This window comes from Olea europaea, chromosome 10, assembly GCF_002742605.1.
Source record: "Olea europaea var. sylvestris chromosome 10, O_europaea_v1, whole genome shotgun sequence".
NCBI lineage: Eukaryota > Viridiplantae > Streptophyta > Magnoliopsida > Lamiales > Oleaceae > Olea > Olea europaea.
This window is the reverse complement of record NC_036246.1, coordinates 36,080,151-36,104,725: the sequence shown is the minus strand read 5'-3', so window position 1 is coordinate 36,104,725 and position 24,575 is coordinate 36,080,151. Positions and strand designations below refer to the sequence as shown.

General features: G+C 42.0%; 1 long non-coding RNA gene across 1 annotated transcript; it reads left to right on the top strand.

Annotated features, from left to right (window-relative positions):
- Positions 1–13,421: 13,421 nt before the first annotated feature.
- LOC111402752 lies at positions 13,422–15,231 on the top strand. The gene is made up of 3 exons (XR_002704350.1): positions 13,422–13,656; positions 14,561–14,621; positions 15,096–15,231. It is a non-coding gene; the product is annotated as an uncharacterized LOC111402752 (long non-coding RNA).
- Positions 15,232–24,575: the final 9,344 nt, after the last annotated feature.

The following is a 24,575-nucleotide window of genomic DNA, read 5'->3' as shown; positions in this document are numbered from 1 at the left end:
ACAATGATGATGAGAACTTGTCATTCTCAAGAGAACTAAGGAATGCCCAGGTCCCGAGCCACTACGTCATGCCAAAAATACCAAGGTATGACAGGAGAGGGGACCCGGAGAAGCACCTCAACGCTTACAAAACTCACATGAGCCTGAGGGGTGCCACCCCAGCCGTGAAGTACAGGGCTTTCCACTTAACCCTCAGTGGAGCAGCTGAAATCTGGTATAGCAGGTTGCCACCTGGGAGCATCCGAAGCTGGCTTGAGTTCAAGACAACATTCTTGAAGCAATACGCAGTGAGCAAGGAAGGAGAGGCCCCCATCCAGCGTCTCCAAGACATGAGACAGGCACATGGGGAGTCCCTAAAGAGCTTCCTATCACGCTTCATCGACGAGATGACTTACTACGTACAAGTCACCGACAGAGAAGCACTATCTGCATTGAGGGAGGCCTGAACATGAACACCCTATTCTGGAGGGATGTGCAGAATCAAGACCCCAACACCTATGACGCCCTACTAGAGATGATGAGAAGGGAGATAATCAATGAAGAATTGATTGAGCATAGGAACAGGGCAAGCAGAGGCCTCCCACCTCCTCAAAGGCAGCGAGGTAAGGGTCCGACCTCCCACCTCATGGACTACCAGATGAACCAAATCGGAAATGAGAACTCTGGACAAGCACTGGGCACCACAACTCTGAACGCGGTTCCTACCTTGGCATATGAGGATGTCAACCCAATTGTTGACCCACATCAGATGGAGGCCCTGCAGGGACCCCGCAGAGGGAGAAGCCAAGGCCGAGGCTTTGCACCTAGAAATAGGTCCAATCCGAACCTCTCAGGATACTGTTTGCACCACAGGTCCTACGGACATGACACCGCGGATTGTAGAGACTATGCACACTGCTCCCGACAAGAACCCGCTAGAGACAGACATGATTCGCCCCAGGCGAACAGGCCCCCGTCCAAGCACGACAACCGACGTGGGCGTGAGGAGGTCGCTCCCCGTCAAAGGGATGAATCCCCACGACAAAGGGAGCATGATGCAGAGAGGCCCAAGGAAGGGCGTAGGCACCGAAGAAATTGGTACGCTCAAGATGAGGCCCCTATCCACGAGGTGGATACCATATTTGGAGGCCCTTATGTTGGTGGTAAAACACGAAATGCCAAAAGAAATTATGCTCAGGAGGCTAAACACTCCCCTTGACGAGTTACATTGTGGACAATAGCTCCCGAAGAAACCAAGTACCACCCATTGTCTTCACCCAGGAAGACGCCGAAGGAGTTCATTATCCCCATTGCGATGCGCTTGTAGTGAGGGCTGTCATAGCCCGGAATGGGTTCAAACGAATGCTAGTCGACAACGGCAGCTCCGTCAACATCTTGTTTGGGTCCGCCTTTGACAAAATGATATTGGACCATCAGATGACGCCCACCACTCCATTGTACGGATTTACCGGAGATAGCATCACTCCGAGGGGAAAGATAACACTGGCAGCGGAGATGGGAGAGTCTCCTCAAACTACGATGAACTTCATGGAATTCCTCATAGTTGACAGTCGATCGGCTTACCACGGAGTCTTGGGCAGACCAGCTCTAAAGGAATTGGGAGCAGTCACTTCCATCCACCACCTATGCATGAAATTCCTGGCAGAAAACTGGGTGGCAACGGTGAGAGGCGACCAGAGAGGCTCGAGAGAGTGCTATCTAAGCTCCATTAAGAAGGTAGAGCCCCGGGACGTCCACGTGATCATGGCTGATGTGGTCATGACGGATGTCCCAGGTGAAGCTCCCACTGAACAAGAAGATGTTGATACGATTGACGCGTCGCTTAATCCGGAGGTGCTGATCATTGATGAGATTAACCCCCGCATAATGGAACATGAGCCTCAAGCATCCCCTGTAGAGGAACTTGAGAGCTTCTTGACCGACCCCCAAAACCCTTCCAAGGTGGTGAAGGTAGGCAAAGGCCTATCCAACATTTTGAGAAAAAAGATTAAGGACTTCCTAGCCAAGAACCTTGACATCTTTGCTTGGAGGCATGAGGACATGGTGGGCATTGACCCCGAGGTCAGCTGCCACCAATTGAAAATTGATCCTAAGGTTGCCTCGCGTAGACAAAAAAGGAGAGCCCTCAACCTTGAGAGGTATGAGGCCCTGAAGGAAGAGGTTCAGAAGCTCATCCAAAATGGCTTCATCAGGGAGGCCATCTATCCGAGGTGGGTTTCCAACCCATTCCTGGTCAAGAAACACAATGGCAAATGGAGGGTATGCATCGACTTTACTGACCTCAATAGAGCTTGCCCGAAAGACAGCTTTCTGCTTCCAAGGATTGACCAATTGGTAGACTCCATGGTCGGGCACGAGTTGTTGAGCTTCATGGTTGCATACTCCGGCTACAACCAAATCCTCATGCATTCGGCCGATGAAGAGCACACCTCTTTCATTACGGACCGAGGTCTCTATTGCTATAGAATGATGCCCTTCGGGTTGAAAAACGCCGGAGCAACCTACCAAAGACTCGTGAACAAAATGTTTACAGACCTCATTGGCAAGACAATGGAGGTCTACGTGGATGAATGCTGGTGAAGAGTTTAGAAGCAGAGGACCACATAGCGCACCTCAACAATACCTTCCAAATCCTCAGAAGGTACAGGATGAGGCTTAACCCGCTTAAATGTGCCTTTGGGGTGGCTTCCGACAAGTTCTTGGGGTACATGGTCAACCAACGAGGAATCGAGGCCAACCCCGAGAAGATTGAGGCTTTGTGCCAGATGAGGTCCCCCCAAAAGCCAAAGGAAGTGCAAAGCTTAACTGGACGAGTGGTAGCACTTAGTTCTTCGTCTCCAAAGCGACCGATAAGTGCCTCCCATTTTTCAAAGTGCTCAAGGCTGGGAAGAAATTCCAATGGACTAAGGAATGTGAAGAGGCCTTCCAAGGCCTGAAAAGGCACCTGGGACAGGCCCCCCTCCTCTCCAAGCCGAAGCCCGGTGATATCTTGCAATTATATCTGGCCGTCTCCAATGAGGCCATCAGTTCGGTTCTGATTCGAGAAAAAGGGTCCACCTAACTCCCCGTCTTCTATACGAGTAAAGCGCTCCTATCGTCGAAAATCTGTTACCCTGATATGGAGAAGCTCGCTCTGGCCTTAACCACGGCCTCCGGGAAATTGAGACCCTACTTCCAACCTCATACCATCCATGTACTTACAAATTTTTCCCTGAGGCAGGTACTCCAAAAGCCCGATGCCTCAAGAAGACTATTGAAATGGGCAGTGGAACTAAGTGAATTCGACCTTGTGTTCAAGGCTAGGGCAGCCATCAAGGGGCAAGCCTTAGCTGACTTTGTGGCTGAATTCGCCAACCTACCCGAGGTGGATGCAATTATGGAACCCATTAAGCCCCCCACGTGGAGCCTCTTCATCGATGGTTCAGTTGGGAAGCTCGGGTCAGGCGCCGGTGTTGTCCTCATCAGCCCCGAGGGTCACAAGCTCACCTCGACGGTGAGGTTCGGATTCAAAGCCACCAATAATGTAGCGGAGTATGAGGCACTCCTTGCGGGCCTCAGACTGGCCAAGGAAATGTAAGTAAAGAGGCTACTCATCAGTAGTGACTCCCAGCTAGTTGTTAGCCAAGTCAATGGTAACTTCTTAGCCAAAGACAAAACGATGGCCTCCTATCTGAAAACGATGATGAACCTCATCCCGTCCTTTGAAAAGTTCGAGTTAATCCAGATTCTCCGCATCGAAAACACACATGCGGATGCACTCTCGAAGCTTGCTAGTAGCAAAGACTCAGAGCTACTCATAGTAGTACCTATTGAGCACCTCCTCCTGCCTTCTACCGAGGCCCCTAATGTCATGTGGGTCGCGGGAACTCCCATGCAACCGATCATAGCATAACTAAAGGACCAGGTGCTGCCCACCAACAAGAATGAGGCTTATAAGCTAAGGAGGAGGTCGGCCCACTTCCTCTTCATTGATGATATTTTCTACAAGAGAAGCTTCTCCTCTCCACTCTTATGATGCGTTGGAGGAGAAGAGGCTACCTACATACTAAGAGAAATCCACGAGGGAGTGTGCGGCAACCACTCCGGAGGCCTATCTCTGGCACAAAAAATACTGAGGCAAGGGTACTACTGGCCTACCCTGAAACGGGACGCCCTCGAATTCGTACGAAAATGCGATAAATGCCAACGATTCTCTCCCGTGCAAAGACAACCATCACAGGACTTGACTGCAGTCTCCAGCCCCTGGCCTTTCTCAAAATGGGGCGTGGACCTCATAGGTCCCCTACCTAAGGGTAGAGGAGGTGCAAGTTTCGCAATAGTGGCCATTGATTACTTCACAAAGTGGGTCGAAGCTGAACCACTGGCAAAAAGCACAGAAGCTAACACTTCCAAGTTCCTATGGAAAAATATTATTTGCCGGTTCAAAATTCCCTACTCGATCGTATCAGACTATGGCAGACAGTTTGACAACAAAAGGGTCAGAGAACTATGTGAGGAGCTCGGCATAAAGAAGCACTTCTCCACACCTCACCACCCTCAAGCAAATGGCCAAGTTGAAGCCGTAAACAAGACCATCAAGCACGTCCTAAAAAGGAAGCTTGATGTATCCAAAGGAGCTTGGGTTGATGAACTGCCCCAAGTACTTTGGACGATCCGAACCACCATCAGGACCCCAACCGGGGAGACCCCTTTTTTCATGGCAGATGGGACTGAGGCGATGAGCCCCGTGGAGGTCGGACTTCCATCTCCATGATGTCTGCACTTCAGTGAAGTAACTAACGATGAAGCTTCGGAGGCTTGACCTCGATTTCATTGAAGAGAGAAGAGACGACTCCCAGCTGAAGCTCGGCACCGATCAAAGAAAAATGTCAAGGTACTTCAATTCCAAAGTCAAGAAGAAGTAATTCCGAATCAACGACCTTGTACTCAGAAGGGTCTACCTATCTTCAAAAGAACTTGGTTCCGGTTCTCTAGGCCCGAATTGGGAAGGCCCATACAAAATCAGAGAGAAAGTTCGACCTGGCACCTACTGGATTGAAGACATGGACGGTAAGACACAACCCCGTCCATGGAACATTGAGCACCTCAGGATCTATTATCAATAAATTGTACCAACATGCTGGATGACATTCCCCAGCCTTTGTAATATTTCTATGGTTCAATAAAATTCATTGGTTAAATCAACGTGTCGTACTGCGTCGTCACCTCGCAGGAGAGGCTCGAGTCCCACATCTGGGCCACCTCGCTTGAACTTCGAGGCTCTAGCACATCCCTTCCCTTTGGCCTTGCTGAACGCCAAGGGGAGAAGCTTCAACATGGCTGCACCATCCACCATGTCTGGGATGCGTCGTCACCTCGGAGGAGAGGCTCGGGATCCACCTCTCGACCACCTCGCTTGAACTCCGAGGCGCTAGCACATGCCTCCCTTTGGCCTTGCTGAACGTCAAGGGGAGAAGCCTCAACATGGCTGCACCATCCACCATGTCTGGGATACGTCGTCAGCTCGGAGGAGAGGCTCGAGACCCACCTCTGGGCCACCTCGCTTGAACTCCGAGGTTCTAGCACATGCCTCCCTTTGGCCTTGCTGAACGCCAAGGGGAGAAGTCTCAACATGGCTGCACCATCCACCATGTCTGGGATACGTCGTCACCTCGGAGGAGAGGTTCAGGACCCACCTCTGGGCCACCTCGCTTGAACTCCGAGGCGCTAGCACATGCCTCCCATTTGGCCTTGCTGAACGCCAAGGGGAGAAGCCTCGACATGGCTGCACTATCCACCATGTCTGGGATGCGTCGTCACCTCGGAGGAGAGGCTCGGGACCCACCTATGGGCCACCTCGGTTGAACTCCGAGGCGCTAGCACATGCCTCCCTTTTGTCTTGCTGAACGCCAAGGGGAGAAGTTTCAGCATGGCTGCACCATCCACCATGTCTAGGATACGTCGTCACCTCGGAAGAGAGGCTCGGGACCCATCTCTGGGCCACATCCATTGAACTCCGAGGCGCTAGCACATGCCTCCCTTTGGCCTCGCTGAACACCAAGGGGAGAAGCCACCACCGCTATAGTCTGAGGCTCCAACAGTTCATCTCCTTAAGTTATGTTCATTTGCTTAAGTCCGAGGCCCACACAGTTCATCTCCTTAAGTTGTTCATTTGCTTAAGTTCGAGGCTCATACAGTTCCTTAAGTTATGTTCGCTTATTGCAGTCCGAGGCTCATACAGTTGACTGATTGAAGTCAAGGTACCCAGTTAAAGTTATTTAGTTCGTGCTCTTATTAACTTCCAGTTCGTTTGTTTAACGAGGCACAAAAATTTGGATAAAGAACAACAATGAATGAAGAAAAACATTATATTAATATTCAAAAGGGATTACAAAGGAGGGCCTGTGGCCATTACATTCAAAGTACTGAAAAGGAAAACCTAGTCTAAGACTAGCTAGATGGCGGAGGCGCCTCAGCACTTGGGGCTTCGGCATCAGCTGCCTCATCACCCTGCACCTTCTCAGCTGGGGTCTGAGGAACCTCATCCACAAATTCAGACCTGAGTTGAGTCAAATCCAAGTTGGGATACAGCTCCTCCGCCCGCTCCATCACCTCGGCATAGGCGAAGTTCCTCCATTATGCACTGAAGCTCTTATATTCCTCAGTTGTATGGAAGTTGGCGATGTATTCCTTCACCGCCTCCTCCCCTGCAGGTTGGGCCTCTTTCCTTGCATGAGAGACGTCGACCACATACCACTTCATTTGGCCCTCCAGATACTTATAAGCCTCTTGAGCAACTGTCAAGGAGAGATTTGCCTTCTCCAGGGTCTCAGCAGTCACCTTTTGGTGCTCATTGGAGACCTCCACCTTCTTTGTTAAGGAGGCCACCTCGCATTGTGACTCGTATACATCCTTTCTTAAGGCCTCGATCTGGGCCAGTGCAGACTCAAGCTTCGCCGATTCTTCAACTTTTTGGGCCTTGGCTTCCTCAGCCTCGACCTTAGCAGCTTTCAGCTCCTCTGCAAGGGAGGCCATCTTTCCCTCTGAGGCCTAGGTCCTTGTTTGAAATTCACTAAGCGCCTCCCTGCATTCAAGCACGAGGCTGAAAGTCCTGACGCTCTGGCTCACTAATACCCTTGTCAGATCAGTGGCATCGCAAGCGGAGGCGTGCAGCTGCCACCTCTCTGTCCAGAACTTGTAGAAGCTCTCAGTGGCTCTTCGGATCTCTTCAGGGAGAGCCTCCACCAAGGCCGGGGCCAGTGCCTCCTCCCTCCCAGCTAAGAAGCTCGGAGACTTCCCCTTCTTACGGACCGACTTTTGCTTCGCAGCCTCCTCCTCGGCAGCCTCCGAAGCGCGCCTAGCAGCCTCTGCTCTAGCCTCCTCAACCTCTGCCTCTCTAACCATCTCAATTTTGATGGCCTTTGAGGCGGCTGCAAGCAACTTCGGCTCGCCAGTTTGCTTTGCCTCATGGGACACAGAGGTCCCGAATTTCCCAGCCGAACTAGAGATATGCACCGGTTTCCTCTTTTTTGTCTCCTCAGGGACCTTCTCCTTTCCCCGAGGCTCCTTCGGCTTCTCCTACCTCTGAGGTGTTGCCTCCTCCGAGGCCCGCGGAGTACAGTCCTTGGACAGGCGTTCAACCCTGCCTCGAACTTCCTTCGCCAGTGACACTTCCTTCCACAGGAAGTACGAGCCGACCATCTGGCTCCACCCATTCGGCAAAACCTGGGTCGGCAACAACATGAAGTTCCTAAGCACCGCCCTAAAGAAGGGGTGCAGAGGTAGATGCATACCTACCTTGAACAGGTATTCACTGACGACCAACATTTCTATGGAGTGGGGTACACTATACCTCTCCCTAAGTTCCCCCAACCTCTTCCACGTCATGTTCGAAGGTACCCTAGATGCCCCCCACTCCTGGGTATAATCTAGAGGCTCCCCGGTCATGACATACCTATCCACCTCGGACTCCCCTATCTGACCGACCCTATAGTCTAAAGACGCCACTATCACTAGCTCCCTACCCGAAGTGGACTCCATTTTTTTCAGTAAAAAGACAGTAAGATGGTATTTTCTACAAAAAATACCTGAGGGAATTCGACACAAATGGAGATTGGCCGAAAATTGAAATTACAGTCAACCTCGACGCCGAAAAAATTTGAAGATTTTAGAGAATATCAGAGTTCAAGTGTTCGAAAATCCAGGAAAATGGGATTTCCTCACCTTTTATAGAGGTCTAGGACGAACCCCGACGTTAGATCGAATCTCACTCAATCTGAGCCCTCAATTTCAAATCCAATCCGAGGCGTTGAATTCAAAGGGTTTTTCAATCCTACGCCTCAGATTCATGCGTGCCTTCCACGCACCTCTTCCAGCGCGTCTGCTTCTAGAAGCGCCAGCTGCCCTCATAATTGCATTTTTAATAAGACGACAGTAGGCGCCTTGGAAGTCGTAACGGTTCAGCCACTTTTCCTTGAAAACAAGCACAAGACATCAAATCATTGGCTCAGCTATCAAGGCACAATAATTACCATTGGACCTCGGCTTCATCTCTACATTCAGCCATCAAGCCTCACAGGTTTGGTTCCTCAACCACCTCGACTTCCGCCATCATTCAGCAACAAGCCTAGCAGGTTCGGTTTCTCAAACCACCTCGGCTCCCTCCTCAACATTCAGCAACAAGCCTCGCAGGTTCGGTTCTTCAACCACCTCGGCTGCCTCTTCATCATTCAGCAGCAAGTCTCGCAAGTTCGGTTCCTCAACTACCTTGGCTTCCTACTCAACATTCAGCCATCAAGCCTCGCAGGTTCGGTTCCTCAACCACCTCGACTTCCTCCATCATTCAGCAACAAGCCTCGCAGGTTCGGTTCCTCAACCACCTCGGCTCCTTCCTCAACATTCAGCAACAAGCCTAGTAGGTTCGGTTCCTCAACCACCTCAACTTCCTCCATCATTCAGCAACAAGCCTCGCAGGTTCGGTTCCTCAACCACCTCGGCTTCCTCTTCATCATTCAGCAACAAGCTTCGCAGGTTCGATTCCTCAACCACCTCAGCTTCCTCTTCAACATTCAGCAACAATCCTCGCAGGTTCGGTTCCTCAACCACTTCGGCTTCATCTTCAAAAGTTCTACACCTCGCCTACTTCATCGCTCACCCACAGCAACACTTCTCTAATTCCAACCATGATATAAATATCTATACTTGGACTTGGGGGACTATTATTTGGGGTTCAAAAATTCTTTCAATTTTTACTCCATTAAAGTCCACGCATTACATAAATGAATATACTTGGACTTGGAGGACTATTGTTGCGTGTTGTCATACCTGGCCAAACTATCTGGGACAATGGCCCACTCATGACGATCCACGTGGCATTCCTGTCGAGGTGGCACACAATGCTTAGGTGGGCTACATCCGAACTGCTTCGAGTTGAAGTCCATCTGTCGAGGGTCCTTTTTGTCCGAGGCCCATTGACCGAGGCCTACGAACCGAAGCCAGACTGCTGGAACCTGTTGAGAGCAATTGAGGCCCTCAAGTGAAAGTATCATGACAAATGGCCGAAGCTCCGAAGCTCCGAAGCTGATGCGTGAGCCTCTAAACCACAAGGAAACATCCTCCATGATCACTTCTCCCAAGAGATCGCCTGCACGGATCTTATTCGAATGATTGATGGAACGTTTGTCATAAGCATAAAGGTCAAGTTTTGTCACTAGCATGAAGACCTTGCACAAGCAATAAATGCGCCGCAAGCTAGCAAGTCAAGCCCCATACCTAGGAAAAGATGTTTGAACTAAAGAGATGAGGCCACGTACCACTTTATCCAAGTGCTCCCATTTCATATGTACTATTATAAATACTTCCCTTGTGTAATATCAAAAGGTTAATGCAAGAATCAATACAAAGAACTATATTTACTCAACTCTCTCTCATTTTACTTGCAATACACAAATCGAGTTTATACACATTTACATATACATTTATGAACACCGGTTGGTAATTATTGTACAATCGGATTACGAACAACCCGCCGAATTTCGAACGTCACAGTCCCGCGTCGTTGGGCTACTCCCACGCCCTTTGAACCGCTCGTTTTAGACCGTCCACGTGTCTTAGCATGTTGGACATCCGCCCACGCAAGCGCGGGTGGGACCGACATCTGTTGGGGCACTTTTTGGGGTCAACAAAGAATAAACACGGAGCTTCTTCTGGTGAAGAAACTCGGAAACAGCTTGGTGTTTAGGGTTGGGGAGCCCCTTCCTATACAAGGAATATGAACTACCTCGAAAGAGTGGCACCAACTTTATTCTGAAAACTCATCTCATTTCCTCATAATTGAATTTGTTCCAAGCTTCCCGTGAAAATTTACGATTTGATGAATATACGTAGCTTGAGAGGAATGAATGCAACACTAACATGCAAATTACGCGTGCATAAAATGCAACGCCATGGAAATGTATTTGTATAAATAGGTCTAATCGTTTTGAAAATTTGTTTGAGACGGTTAGGTCTATTGGGATTTATTGGTTTATCATAAGTGTAATCTTTTAGTATTTTTATCTTCTTTTGAATAATTTTATTGTTTTGTCTTGAGTCTTACGCCTTGCCATGTTTTATAAAATTGGATCTAATATACTTCAACTCCGTTCAGATCCTCTATTGGCATAGAAAATAGAATGGTAGTGTTTAAATTTCAACCAAGTGCAACAAAATCATGGACCTCTTGAACAATGAAAGTACCTTCAGAAGATCAAAAACCTTCTCAGAAATGTATTTTTGTTGGACACTGGCTCCTTTCTATTGAACCTTGCATGCTAGAAATTTTGGAAGTGGTGGCAGTAATTTCAAGAATGGACTGATTTTGGATTGAGAACGACAGTGGTGCAGATATGATGCGATGGTGTTTTGCTGGACTCGGGGTTTGAGTTGGTGGTAAGGCAGTGATCACTGTGTTGGTGAGGCAGCGATCTCCCTTGTGTGTGGTGGGTGTCAGTGGAAATGGAAAAGAGATGGTTCGACCATGATTTGGTTTATAACAGAGAAAGAAAAAGGAATTGCATTTTATTTTCCTCCCAGATGGGGTGGGGGTCTTCAACCTTCTCTCCTTATTACGTTTCTGGCTATTCTTCGACTAAATCATTCAATTCAAATCATGCTAGGTCATATATTGACTGACTGAAAATGGGCAGAGTGCGAAAGGAATGACGACAACTGGTCTAAAGTTTTATGTACCTTTGAACCATATTTCTTTCTTTCGTGTTGAATTGAAAACCTCCCCTTGAATCAGTCTCTTTAAGAAGCTTCAATGTGCCAAAAATCATCTTCTTTCTTTGACTGGGCGGAGTTTCTGAGTGATGACCCGCTTATAAATTTAGTGAGGGTATTTCGGAAAATATTGTTCAAAATGTTTTCATTTTGGGTAAGCCACCATTTAGTTTAGAACATCAAGATAATGATAGAACCACTCAATCAGAAAATGGAGTGTTCTTTCTACTTGGACTGAACGAAAACTCTGCCATCCCCCCAAGGGGGTGTTGGCACCATCACAGATACAAGGAGGAGGAGGAAGAGGAGGGAAAACTGTGTAATAAAAGAAAAATAGAAAAATCTTACACAGTGTTAAGACTTGGGGGGTTCATCTTAATAAAGTCAATCTTATTAAATGGAGAAGTCCAAAAACTTTATAAATTGGTATTTATTTATATTAAACCGATATGGGATAACACATTCTTTAACAGGCTCTCTCAAGATGGTAGCTCATTTGAGCGGATCAATCTTAAAATCCAGGGATAGCTTTAATACCATATTAAGATTTGGGGTCCATCTTAATAAGGTCAACCTTATTAAATGGAGAAGCTCAAAATCTTTATAAATTGATATTTATTTCGGTATTAAATCGATGTGGGATAACACATCCCTTAACAGACCCCTCAAAATGGTAGCTCATTTAAGCAAACCAATCTTGAAATCCACGAATAGCTCTGGTACCATATTAAAACTTGGAGTCCATCTTAATAAGGTCAATCTTATTAAATAGAGAAGCCCAAAATCTTTATAAATTGATATTTATTTCGATATTAAATCGATATGGGATGACACATCCTTTAACACATTTACTATTAACTCCGCAACATAGAAGACAGAAAGAAAGGGGGTTGAATGGTTAACGAAAAAACCTACTGCAACGACGACAACAGAGCTCGTAAGTTTCCTTCTTTTCCTGCAGCCCAACGCTTTATATCATTGTTCATAGTTTCAGCAAGCATCTGTAACATAAAGTTCATTTACAAGGGGAAAGAATGACTAAATTCCAAATTTGGAAGTTGAGTGTCTTTACTATGCACATCTGCTCTCGATCCGGAGCACCTGTGATGATACTCTGCCAGTGTGTGCGTGTGTGTGTGTGAGAGAGAGAGAGATAGAGGGAGAGAGGGAGGGGGGAGAGCAAAAAGAAATTACAGACCACCAGAAATAAATAAATACGGTTCGAAAACTTGTCACTGCCCCCATAAACTGAAATCGTATAAAACGTACACATACAAGCACACATAGAAGAGATATAAGTGCCTTAAATCATTAAAAAGCATTTTCCCAGGTATCTTACATGTCTTTTGTTACAATCCACATTTTTATCTAGTCAAAGTCAATAGTGGAATTTTCAAAGTCAAAATCACATAGGGACTTAAATGAAATAAACGACTTTATTGGGACTTGACTTGACTTGACTAAAATATTTATTGGGGTTTATTCTCCAATTGGCAATATGTGAGGGTTAAACTGGATACAATTTAAAATTGAAAATTTACTTATATATTTTTGGAAGTTAAGGAAAAAATGTGATATAAAAATGAAGTTGGGGGACTTTCCTTGCAATTTTTGAGTAAGTGGAATTTATATTCAACATTTGACCACCTTTTTCTCTCAAAAACACACACCAACACCTACGAAAAAAACAGCAGAGAAGAAGAATTCGGCAGAAAAGAGAAAAGGAAAGAAAAAGGGAAAGAAAGGGAAGAAAAAGAAGGAGAAAAAGGAAAAAAGGAAGAAGAAGAAGAAGAAAGGAAAGAGGTAGTTCGAGATCTATTTCCATTTTTCCTTTCTCTTTATTTTCTTGAAGAGGTAGATAAATTTTATGTTAAAATTCTAGGGTTTTATTTTGACTCGAAATTTTCAGATTTGTTGAGATGAATACTACTTGGAACTCAAGTTATTGATTCTTGAATTTCTATCTACATTAAAGTAAGGAGATGTCAATTTTTTTTTTGGGAAACCCTAGAATCCGATTTTGAGATTTTGATTAATTAATTGTGGAAATGATTATATAAATGAAATATTTCACTTGGGAGTTGATTTTATGGAACAAAATGTATATTAAATGGGTAGAATTATGGTTACTAGCTTCACTTGATTAGAGAGTAAAATTAGTTTTAAACTTGGGAAGAAGGTTATGTTGATAATTAGTTATTAGTCAAGGGATTATAAAGTGTGATTAGCTCCAATTAATAAAGGAAAATTTGAGAAGTTATTCAAGTGTCAAGAGAATTTAAATTAAGTTCTATCATTAGATATTAAGGTTTCTTGATTAGATAGAGGATAAATTGGTTATTAATATCGTATTTCAGGTGGTGACGAGGAAATTGAAAATGTTTATCAGGCAATCTAGCTTGTAGCTCCTACCTTGTGAGTGGATAAAACTTATTTTTCAGAAATAAGTCTTCTTTAAATTTTAAAGTTATTTATTTTATAAAATTGACTTCATAGCATGATTTTCAGAATAAAATGGATTTTATTATCAATTTCTTTTAAAGTTAAATTCAGTTCAGTTAAATTATTTTAGTAGCATGTTATATCCTTATTACATGTTTCAGTATAGTTAAAGTTATTTCTAAAAACCACCAGAAAGTACCCAGGTGATTTTACCCCAGTTTGCACTGATGTTAATGTGTTTCCACAATGCATGACTAGTTATAGTGATTTTACCCACTCTGCACTATTGTGAATGTGTTTCCATAGTGTATGACCAGATTATCAGAGGTCTTTGGGACCCACTCTCGTACACACATAGGCTTTGGGCCGTGTACTAGGGTGATTAACTTTTGGGGCAGCTCTGCGTACGTATGACCAGATTATTAGCTATCAGATTATCAGATTTGAATGGTTTTGCCTTGTACATCGAGATTACTCTGTACATGAGTAAGGCTATTCATTGGGTAATCTTTTTGGTGTGATTTTTCAGTATTTATTCAGTTCTTAGATTTCAAATTATAGAATTCAGTTAATTCAGTTTTTAGAATAGCTTTCAGCTTCTAGTATTGAGCAGCAGCAATATTTCATAAATTTTCATGAATATCAGATTCTTTATATTTGTTATACCTTACAGACACTTATCTAGAATTTAGAGCAAAGAATTTTATAATATAATCATGTTTAGTGTTTAAAGGCATTACGAGATTCAGAAATTCTCAAGGATTTAATAAAGTTAAAATTTTTAGAAAATATGCATAAATGGAAAAAGTTTATTTATTTGCAAATCATCCACTCACTGAGTTACGAACTCATATTTTTGTCATGTTTTTTCTATCAGGAGACCGTTGATTTTTGAGATACTTGGAAAAGTCTGCTGAAGCGAAAGAGACCGTTTCATAGTATGTAATGAATAGTTGAGGGACTCATGTTTATTAAGTATTTTGTCTAATATTTGGGGTGTCTTGCACTTTGTAGAAGGGTTTGTAATTGATGTAATGCTTGCATGTAGACTTGATGTTGTTGTAGAAGCACTCAGTCGAAATTTGTTATATTTTGTTTTAGTTGTGGTGGTTTCTAGAACTTTTGGTTTGAATGTCTATTTGAGGTTTTGATGATTTTTCAGGTTGGTTTTGTCCATTTTTATGGGAAAATCCTGTCAAAATTTTCATAGATATATAGCACAGTCAAATAGGTCAAGTTTGCCTTGGTGGTGGGTCCGACATTTAGCTGGAATCTACCATCGGCGCACGACACGTGTCGAGTCAATTAGGTTGAGTCGGGACGGGTCGTGTCAATTGGTATCAGAGCGTGGTCTTAGAGTTTATGAGTAACATTGCATGTATCTGATATTTGTATGTCACACATTATTGTAGGTAAGTCATGCGTGGTCGAGGCAGAACTCGCAGGCACCAAAATCCAGTATCTCAAGCTCATAATACTCCTGAAGAAAGACATGTTGGAGGGGTCAGTGGGGTTGCTGAATCAGTGCACCATTCTCAGGTGCAACCTAACCCCATTACCGATAGAATAGCTGCAGCTATTGCTTTCCTTCTACCAAATACTGATAGAGATAACTCTATAGAGAGAGCGATGAAACTTGGAGCAAAATCTTTTATGGGTACATCTAATCCAGTCGATGCTGAACTTTGGATGAAGACTTTGGAAAGCATATTTGATGTGATAGAATGTTCAGAGGAAAAAAAATTACGCATTGCTGTATTTTTATTGAAGGGGGAGCTGCTAATTCGTGGATTTCGTTCCGAAGTCGGTATCTAGATCCAAGTATTATCACCTGGACCATTTTCAAGGAAGCTTTCTTTGAGACATATTATCCACCATTTTATCGTGATGCAAAACAAAATGAATTTTTAAGATTGGTGCAGGGGTCTATGTCTGTTGCTGAATATCATGTAAAATTTGTCGAACTGTCTAAGTATGCTAGTGCTTTGGTAGTTGAAGAGAGAGATAGGTGTAGACGGATCGAGCAACGGTTGAGAGCAGAGATTCGACCTATGGTTATTGCTCATGGGCATCAAAATTTTGGTTTGTTGGTTGAGGCGGCATTGAGGGTTGAGACAGCTATTCGTGAAGGAAGTAATCAAGGAGTACAGGTGACCTTTCGAGGTGGTAGTAGTCAATCGGAGCTTCAGGAGAAAGGTTCAAGAAGAACAGAAAATGATTTTGGCCAGGTGTCACTAAATCTGGCAGTTTTAAATCCAAGTCTGGGAGTTCTAGCTCTAGTCAGGGATCAAGACATAGTCAGAGTTTTGGACAGCAGTCAGTGGGAAGCCATTCTAATATGCAGGGTCCTTCACAGAGAATTCAAGGAGCGAGGCAGAGTGAGGCTTCTGATTATCGGAGCTTTCCACAGTGCCAGTCTTGTGGAAAGTTCCATCCAGGCGAGTGTCTTCGAGGGGTTGGAGTTTGTTATCAGTGTGGTCAGATGGGACACATAAGGAAAAGTCGTCCAGCCAGATCTCAGCAGATTGGAGCATCTCAGATAGTATCTCCTCAGCCTGGAATCGGTATGACTAGACAGAGCAGGGATCAAAGAACTCAATCAGCAGGGTCGATGGGGGCCACACAATCTAATGCTGCTAGGGATAGTGCTTCTAGACAGGGAGCCCAGGCAGGTCGATCCAGGACTCAGGGCAAGGTGTTTGCTATAACACAGTAGGAGGCAGAGGAGTCACCAGATGTGGTAGTGGGTATGTTATCTATTTTTGGTAGAAATGCTCGTTCTTTAATTGATTCGGGTGCTACACATTCCTTTATTTCTCACACACTTGCTAGCTATGCTAATCAAATGTTAAAGCCTTTACATAATGAATTGGTAGTAATGACTCCAGTAGAGGACTCACTTTTAGCAGATCGTGTATATAAAGATTGTGGGATTAGAGTGAACAATCATGAGTTGAAAGCAGATTTAATTCCTCTTGACATTCATGATTTTGATGTTATTTTGGGGATGGATTTTCTATCTAATCACCGTGGTTCAGTTGATTGTTTTCGCAAGGAAGTGGTATTTAGAAGCCCAGGGGAGCTTGAAATTGTTCTCACTAGAGAGCGCAAAATTTTGTCATCTTGTGTAATATCTGTCCTGGATGCTCACAGAATGCTCAAAAAGGGTTGTGATGCATATTTGGCCCATGTAATTGATACTCAGATTACAAAGCAGACTATTGACGATATATCAGTTGTGCGAGATTTTCCCCATGTCTTTCCAGAAGGCCTTCCGGGATTACCCCCAAACAGGGAGATAGAATTCTGTATTGATTTGATTCCCGGGACAACACCTATTTCACAGGCACCTTACAGAATGGCTCCAGCAGAGCTGAAGGAATTGAAAGTTCAGTTGCAGGATTTAGTTGATAAGGGTTTCATTAGACCCAGTGTATCTCCATGGTGAGCTCCAGTCTTATTTGTGAAGAAGAAAGATGGCACAATGAGATTGTGTATTGACTACAGACAGTTGAATAAAGTGACAGTCCGCAACAAGTATCCGTTGCCTCGCATTGATGATTTGTTTGACCAACTTAGAGGTACTTCAATATTTTCAAAGATTGATTTACGTTCGGGTTATCATCAGCTCAGAATTAGAAATGTTGATGTACCAAAGACTGCTTTTCGGTCTCGGCATGGTCATTATGAATTTTTGGTGATGCCGTTTGGATTAACTAATGCCCCAGCTGCATTTATGGATTTGATGAATAGGGTGCTTCACCCATATTTAGATAAATTTATGATTGTTTTTATTGACGATATATTGGTTTATTCTCACAGTCGTGATGAGCATGCTGAACATTTGAAGATTATCTTGCAGACTTTGCGAGATAAGCAGTTGTACTCTAAATTTAGCATATGTGAATTTTGGTTGGATAAAATTGTGTTTCTGGGTCATGTCATCTCAGCAGAAGGCATTTATGTAGATCCTCATAAAATCGAGGCAATTATGTGATGGGAACGCCCTACTAATGTTACAAAAGTACAGAGTTTCCTTGGGCTAGCATGTTATTATCGTCGATTTGTAGAGAATTTCTCCAAAATTGCTCTTCCTCTAACTAATTGGACTCGAAAGAACACCAAATTTGTGTGGAATGAGGAATGTGAGAAGAGTTTTCTAGAGTTGAAGAAAAGGTTGACTTCTGTTCCTATACTTACTCTTCCATCTCCAAGTGAAGAGTTTGTGATTTATAGTGATGCTTCACGCTAAGGATTGGGTTGTGTTCTAATGCAAAATGGGAAAGTTGTAGCTTATACTTTAAGACAATTGAAGAGGCATGAGTTAAATTACCCAACTCATGATTTGGAGTTAGATGCAATAGTGTTAGCATTGAAGATTTGGAGGCATTATCTTTATGGTGAGAAATGTCAAATATTTACTGATCATAAAAGTTTGAAGTATATTTTTGATCAGAAAGAACTGAATCTGAGGCAGAGAAGATGGTTGGAGTTGATTAAGGATTATGATTGTAAGATTGATTACCATCCAGGGATAGCTAATGTGGTTGCAGATGCTCTCAGTAGAAAGACTAGTTCTTCCTCTTCAGCTAGTGCAGTTTATGCTTCTTTGATTTGTGAATTCAAGAAATTGCATGCTCATTTGTCAGCTACTACTTCAGGTGCTGTATTAGCTCATTTTCAGGTAAGACCTACTTTGATTGATAAGGTTAGAGAAGCTCAATCTCAATACCAGACATTGAGAATATTGAAAGCAGAAGTTAGTACTGGGTTAAGAATAGATTATGTGATTAGAGATGTGGGGCACTAACTATGGGTAATAGATTATGTGTTCCAAATATTCCAAAATTGAAGAAAGAGATTTTGGAATAAGCCCACAGTTCTGCTTATGCTATGCATCCAGGTAGTATCAAAATGTATCATACATTAAAAGTTCATTATTGGTGGCTTGGTATGAAGAGAGAGATAGCAGATTTTGTATCCAAATGTCTTATATGTCAGCAGGTAAAGCTAGTTCGTCAGAAAATAGCAAGACTTTTACAGCCATTGCCTATTCCAGAGTGGAAATGGGAGCACATTACTATGGACTTTTTATTTGGTCTTCCTCGTACTCAAAATGGTCATGATGGAGTTTGGGTGATTGTAGATCGTTTGACCAAAACTGCCAAGTTCTTGCCGATCAAAGCCACTTATACTTTAAATAAGTTGGCAAAGTTGTATGTGGATGAGATAGTGAGCTCATATGGTACTCCATTATCCATTGTGTTTGATAGACACCCTCGTTTTACATCTAAATTTTGGCCCAGCTTGTAGGAAGCCATGGGTACTAAACTACATTTCAGTACAACTTTTCATCCTCAGACAGATGGCCAGTCAGAGAGGACCATACAGACTCTTGAGGATATGTTGAGGGCTTGTGTTTTAGAGCTCAAAGGTAGTTAGGATATTCATCTGCCATTAATGGAGTTTGCTTACAATAACAGCTACCACTCTAGTATAGAAATGGCTCATTTTGAAGCTTTATATGGTCGGAAGTGTAGGACACCAGTTTGTTGGGATGAAGCTGGTAAGAGGAAGTTAGAAAGCCCGGAATTGGTTCAAATGACGTCTGAAAATGTGAATTTGATCAAGGAAAAGTTGAGAGCAGCACAGTATAGACAGAAAAGTTATGCGGACAAGCGCAGGAAAGACCTTGAATTTGCAGTAGGAGATAAAGTTTTTCTTAAATTATCTCCTTGGAAAGGGGTGTTGAGATTTGGCAAGCGAGGAAAGTTGAGTCCAAGATATATTGGACCCTATGAGATTACTGAGCGGATTGGCCCAGTTGCATATCGATTAGATTTACCAGATGAATTATCTCATATCCATGATGTTTTTCATGTTTTCATGCTTCGCAAGTATGTTGCAGATCCCTCTCATGTTCTGGAGTCTCAGCCAATTCAGTTAAAAGAGAATTTGACTTATACAGAGGAGCCAGTGAGAATTCTAGACAGAAAGGTGCAAATTCAGCGGAACAAGACAGTTTCACTTGTTAAAGTACTTTGGCAGAATCAGACAGTAGAAGAGGCTACATGGGAGAATGAGGATTAGATGCGTGCTCAATATCCTCACTTATTGATTACCCAGTCAGTTGCCAGTTGAATTTCAAGGACGAAATTCTTTTAAGAAGGTAAGATTGTTATAACCCACATTTTTATCTAGTCAAAGTCAATAGTGGAATTTTCAAAGTCAAAGTCACATAGGGACTTAAATAAAATAAACGACTTTATTGGGAATTGACTTGACTTGACTAAAATATTTTATTGGGGTTTATTCTCCAATTGGCAATATGTGAGGGTTAAATTGGATACAATTTAAAATTGGAAATTTACTTATATATTTTTGGAAGTTAAGGATTAAATGTGATATAAAAATGGAGTTGGGGGACTTTCCTTGCAATTTTTGAGTAAGTGGAATTTATATTCAACATTTGACCACCTTTTTCTCCCAAAAACACACACCAACACCTACAAAAAAAATGGCAGAGAAGAAGAATTCGGCAGAAAAGAGAAAAGGAAAGAAAAAGGGAAAGAAAGGGAAGAAAAAGAAGGAGAAAAAGGAAAAAGGAAGAAGAAGAAGAAAGGAAAGAGGTAGTTCGAGATCTATTTCCATTTTTCCTTTCTCTTTATTTTCTTCAAGAGGTAGATAAATTTTATGTTAAAATTCTAGGGTTTTATTTTGGCTCGAAATTTTCAGATTTGTTGAGATGAATACTATTTGGAGCTCAAGTTATTGATTCTTGAATTTCTATCTACATTAAGGTAAGGAGATGTCAATTTTTTTTTTAGGAAACCCTAGAATCCGATTTTGGGATTTTGATTAATTAATTGTGGAAATGATTATATAAATGGAATATTTCACTTGGGAGTTGATTTTATGGAACAAAATGTATATTAAATGGGTGGAATTATGGTTACTAGTTTCACTTGATTAGAGAGTAAAATTAGTTTTAAACTTGGAAAGAAGGTTATGTTGATAATTAGTTATTATTCAAGGGATTATAAAGTGTGATTTGCTCCAATTAATAAAAGAAAATTTGAGAAGTTATTCAAGTGTCAAGAGAATTTAAATTAAGTTCTATCATTAGATATTAAGGTTTCTTGATTAGATAGAGGATAAATTGGTTATTAATATCGTATTTCAGGTGGTGACGAGGAAATTTGAAACGTTTATCAGGCAATCTAACTTGTAGCTCCTACCTTGTGAATGAATAAAACTTATTTTTTAGAAATCAGTCTTCTTTAAATTTTAAAGTTATTTATTTTATAAAGTTGACTTCATAGCATGATTTTCAGAATAAAATGGATTTTATTATCAATTTCTTTTAAAGTTAAATTTAGTTCAGTTAAATTATTTTAGTAGCATGTTATATTCTTATTACATGTTTCAGTATAGTTAAAGTTATTTCTAAAAACCACCAGAAAGTACCCAAGTGATTTTACCCCAGTTTGCACTGATGTTAATGTGTTTCCACAGTGTATGATTAGTTATAGTGATTTTACCCACTCTGCACTATCGTGAATGTGTTTCCATAGTGTATGACCAGATTATCAGAGGTCTTTAGGACCCACTCTCGTACACACATAGGCTTTGGGCCGTGTACTAGGGTGATTAGCCTTTGGGGCAGCTCTGCGTACGTATGACCAGATTATCAGCTATCAGATTATCAGATTTGAATGGCTTTGCATTGTACATCGAGATTACTCTGTACATGAGTAAGACTATTCATTGGGTAATCTTTTTGGTGTGATTTTTCAGTATTTATTCAGTTCTCGGATTTCAGATTATAGAATTCAGTTCATTCAGTTTTTAGAATAAAGCTTTCAGCTTCTAGTATTGAGCAGCAACAATATTTCATAAATTGTCATGAATATCATATTCTTTATATTTTTTATACCTTACAGACACTTATCTAGAATTTAGAGCAAAGAATTTTATAATGTAATCATGTTTAGTGTTTAAAGGCATTACTAGATTCAGAAATTCTCAAAGATTTAATAAAGTTAAAATTTTTAGAAAATATGCATAAATGGAAAAAAGTTTACTTATTTGCAAATCATCCACTCACTGAGTTACGAACTCATATTTTTGTCATGTTTTTTCTATCAGGAGACCTTTGATTTTTGAGATACTTAGAAAAGTCTGCTGAAGCGAAAGAGACCGTTTCATAGTATATAATGAATAGTTGGGGGACTCATATTTATTAAGTATTTTGTCTAATATTTGGGGTGTCACGCACTTTGTAGAAGGGTTTGTAATTGATGTAATGCTTGCATGTAGACTTGATGTTGTTGTAGAAGCACTCAGTCGAAATTTGTTATATTTTGTTTTAGTTGTGTGGTTTCTAAAACTTTTGGTTTGAATGTCTATTTGAGGTTTTGATGATTTTTCAGGTTGGTTTTGTCCATTTTTATGGGGAAACTCTGTCAAAATTTTCATAGATATATAGCACAGTCAAATAGGTCAAGTTTGCCTTGGTATTGGGTCCGTCATTTAGTTGGCATCTACCATCGACGCACGACACGTGTCGAGTCAATTAAGTTGAGTCAGGACGGGTCGTGTCATCTTTCCTCCTGCTTACGTTGTGCCTGAAGATCACGTTGATTCATATCGGCCAATGCTTTAACCTGAAAAAAAGAAATAATTGAGAATTTTTAAAACCACTAAAGAAAGGTATCAGTCTAACCATAAATGACGTTAAAGCATTTTCAAGTGATCAACCAAGTTAGAGTAGCTTCATATTTGTTTCATTAGAGCTAGTGCACATGCTGCAGTAATGAAGGCCCTGAGTGCAATGCGTTCTCAAATCCTTGAAGGAACAGGTTAAGAAATGGAGAAAATGGCAAGGACTGCTTTTCTTCCAATCAGCATAGATGATAATATATAATATTTCAAAGCAAAACATGTGATATAAATTGCCATCTTGGCATATACATACATTGGAAGCCTGACTTACTCTGGCACTATTTACCGAAGTTACTTTAGTACAAGTTACATGACCTCCCCACAAATGACAGCTAACAAGGATTGTTGACTCCATTATTCATTTTTTCATGCTCTCTCTGCCATTTCATTGATTTTCGTATCTCAAGCATAAATTTGAGAGGCAAAAAATATGGTTATCATCTCAAAACTATAAAAAGTAACAATCATAATCCGAAAGCAAGAAGATTAACCTAGTGAATGTTGAGTTAGATGACATACCATAGGAGCTTGGTGATAAAATATAATCTAATCTATCAAACACATATAGAGAACCAAAGAAGGAGAAAGAAGAAGAGGAAAACAATTGAGCCATACTAAAAGGAATTAGGGTTTACAATGACTTAATATATTACAAAGAGACCTAAGTTAGTAAAGAAACTAAGTTAATAAGGAAACTAAATATTAATTAAATAATTAAACAAAGAAATATATTATCACCCCCTAAAACTCACAATGCTGAAGCAAGAAGCAGCGAGAGTTTGTCACGTAAGAAGCGAAAACGATGAACCGGATGAGACTTAGTGAAGAAGTCAGCAAGCTGCAATGATGAAGAAACAAAAGGTAGGAAAATGGTGCCAATCTGCAAATGATGACGAACCAGATGACAATCAATCTCAATATGCTTTGTGCGTTCATGGAATACGGAGTTGTGAGAGATCTGAATAGCACTAATATTATCACAATACTTAGAGGTTGGAGAAGAATGAGGAATACCCATGTCTCCAAGTAACCATCGCAACCACACAATCTCAGTGGTAGTGGATGTCATAGCTCGATACTCTGCCTCCGTAGAAGAATGGGAAACAACGGTCTGCTTCTTACTTTTCCAAGAGATACGAGAATCACCCAAAATATACAAAAACCAGTAGTGAACTTGCAATCAGTGGGGTCACTGGCCAATCAGCATCAGAGTAGGCACGGAGTACTAAAGATGAGGTCGACGAAAATAAAAGACTTTGAAAGCATGTACTACGGAGATAACGCAAATTACGAACAACTGCTGCCCAATGAACCGTAGTATGAGCTGAAACAAACTGACTAACAATGTGAACAACATAAGCAATATCGGGATGCGTGATGGTAAGATAAACTAGACATCCAACAATAGTGCGATACAAAGTGGGATCAGGTAATAGTATACCATCAAAGGATGAATATTGAGCGTTGGACTCAAGATGAGTATCAACAATTTTAGTATCAGTAAGACGGGCACGCTCAATAACATCTATAGTATACTTGGACTGAAAGAGAAGATAACCTCTAGGAGAAGATGCAACTTCGATCCCCAAAAAATAAAATAATGCACCCAAGTCCTTCATTTCAAAACGACGAGCCAATTCTAATTTCAAACTTGCAATTCCATCAACATCATCACCAGTGATAATCATATCATCAACATATAGCAATAATAGAATGCGACCTGTAGAAGTGCTTCTAAAGAATAGAACGAAGTCATGATGATTGGATGTAAAGCCAAGAGAGGTAACAATAGTGGAAAATTTCTCAAACCAAGCACGAGGTGCTTGTTTAAGGCCATAAAGTGCCTTCTTCAACTTGCAAACAAATCCAGGAGAGTGAAAAAGACCAGGAGGAGGAACCATGTAAACCTCCTCTTGAAGATTTCCATTAAAAATGCATTTTTTACATCCAATTGAGAAAGACTCCACTGACGAACAGATGCAATTGCAATAAGTGTTCAAACAATGGTCACCTTGGCAACAGGAGCAAAAATCTTCTCATAATCCAGACCATACTAGTGAGTAAAACCCTTAGTAACCAATCTAGCCTTGTAATGCTCAACTAAACCATCAGATTTGGTTTTAATCTTATAAATCCAACAAGAACAAACAGCATGTTTACCTAGAGGC